This window comes from Stegastes partitus, unplaced genomic scaffold, assembly GCF_000690725.1.
Source record: "Stegastes partitus isolate 25-593 unplaced genomic scaffold, Stegastes_partitus-1.0.2 Scaffold593, whole genome shotgun sequence".
NCBI lineage: Eukaryota > Metazoa > Chordata > Actinopteri > Pomacentridae > Stegastes > Stegastes partitus.
In genome coordinates this window covers 388,751-390,540 of record NW_007578324.1, presented here as the reverse complement: position 1 = coordinate 390,540, position 1,790 = coordinate 388,751, and positions in this window count along the sequence as shown.

The following is a 1,790-nucleotide window of genomic DNA, read 5'->3' as shown; positions in this document are numbered from 1 at the left end:
CGCCAGCTCCAGTCCGGCCCCCACAATGGCTCAGCCGTCGCCGGCTCCATTCCTGCCTGAGTCCGGCCCTCACAGGGGCTCCGCCGTCGCCGGCTCCAGTCCAGCCCGAGTGCGATCACCAGGGGGGCTCCGCCGTCGCCGACTCCTCTCCTGCCCTAGTCCGTCCCCCACAGTGGCTCCGCCGTCGCCGGCTCCACTCCGGCCCGAGTCCGGCCCCCAGAGGGGCTCAGTCGTCGACGGCTCCACTCCGGCCCCCACAGTGGCTCAGCCGTCCCCGGCTCCACTCCGGCCCGAGTCCGGCCCCCACAGTGCCTTAGCCGTCGCCGGCTCCACTCCGGCCCGAGTCCGACCCCCACAGTGGCTCAGCCATCGCCGGCTCCAGAGAGGCCACCAGGGGGGCTCCGCCGTCGCCGGCTCCATTCCTGCCCGAGTCCGGCCACCAGAGATGCTCCGCCGTCCCCGGCTCCACTCCGGCCCGAGTCCGGCCCCCACAGTGGCTCAGCCGTCGCCGTCTCCTCTCCTGCCCGAGTCCGTCCCCCACAGTGGCTCAGCCGCCGCCGGCTCCAGTCCGGACCGAGTCCGGCCCCCAGAGGGGCTCAGCCGTCGCCGGCTCCCAGAGGGAACCCGCCTCAGCCGTCGCCGGCTCCAGTCCGGCCCCCAGAGGGGCTCCGCCGTCGCCGGCTCCCAGAGGGATCCCGCCTCAGCCGCCGCCGGCTCCAGTCCGGCCCGAGTCCGGCCCCCAGAGGGGCTCCGCCGTCGCCGGTCCTTAGTGTACGTTTTCTTTCAAGTAATTTCAAATATCTGTGAAATAATTAGATTATTTTCTCCTTTCTTTACAGTCAAAAGTCATAAAAAAATGATTTGTCCTTTATTTAAAAAAAAAAAAAGAAAAGAAAAAAATACAGACTTCTTTTCTCTCTGGACATTATTTTCAGTTTTTTCCTGTTGTTTCATGGTTCACATGTACATTAATACCTTTTTCTGTGATTCTACCAGATACTACCTGTCCAGGTAACTCACATCCACACATATCTGTACTGACACAGCTAACATTGTGCCTCATCTGAAACAGGCCTGATTATTGTCTGAAACAACCAAACAGTGTTTTTCAGGATTCCCTATATGTAGAATTGTGGATTTAGCAGAAGCATGAGCATCTCCTGAAGTCCTGTTTCCTGTCCACAGCTGGTTGTGTGTCTTCCTTCAGCAGCAGAAACAAGTTCACATGAATCAAACTATGAAAATCAAACAGCAGAGGTACGTTTTAAAACAGAACCTGATGGTAAATTATGTTGTGTGTTCTTGAAGACATCTGACAGATCAGCTGTTTGCCACCAAGTGGAGGCAAATAAAGACTGATAACTGAAAGAGAGTATTAAAAAAAATATTAAACTTAAGAAGTATTTATAGAAATTGACCTGTTTGTGGCATTTTTGGCCACAAGGAAGCTCTCTGTCAAATAAAAATTCACTAAACATCAAAGTTAGGTAGAGGGATGAATGATTTGATGAAGATCATGTGGGTCTATATATTTATTCTACAGTTTGGCTCATTCCTAACTCTATATACCTCCTACTAGCTCCTTTTTGTGAATATATCTATATATTCTTGTACTTTTACTTTGCATACTCTGTGTGACAGTAAAAGCATTCTGTTCTGTTCTATGATGTATATGATGTAGGACAGGCGTCAAAAGACAAAGAGCCACATTAAAAACCTTCTTTCTGTGGCTCTGACCTCTAAACGTTTCCTCCAGCATCTCTGACAAAAACAAAGAGTCCCAGCACGCG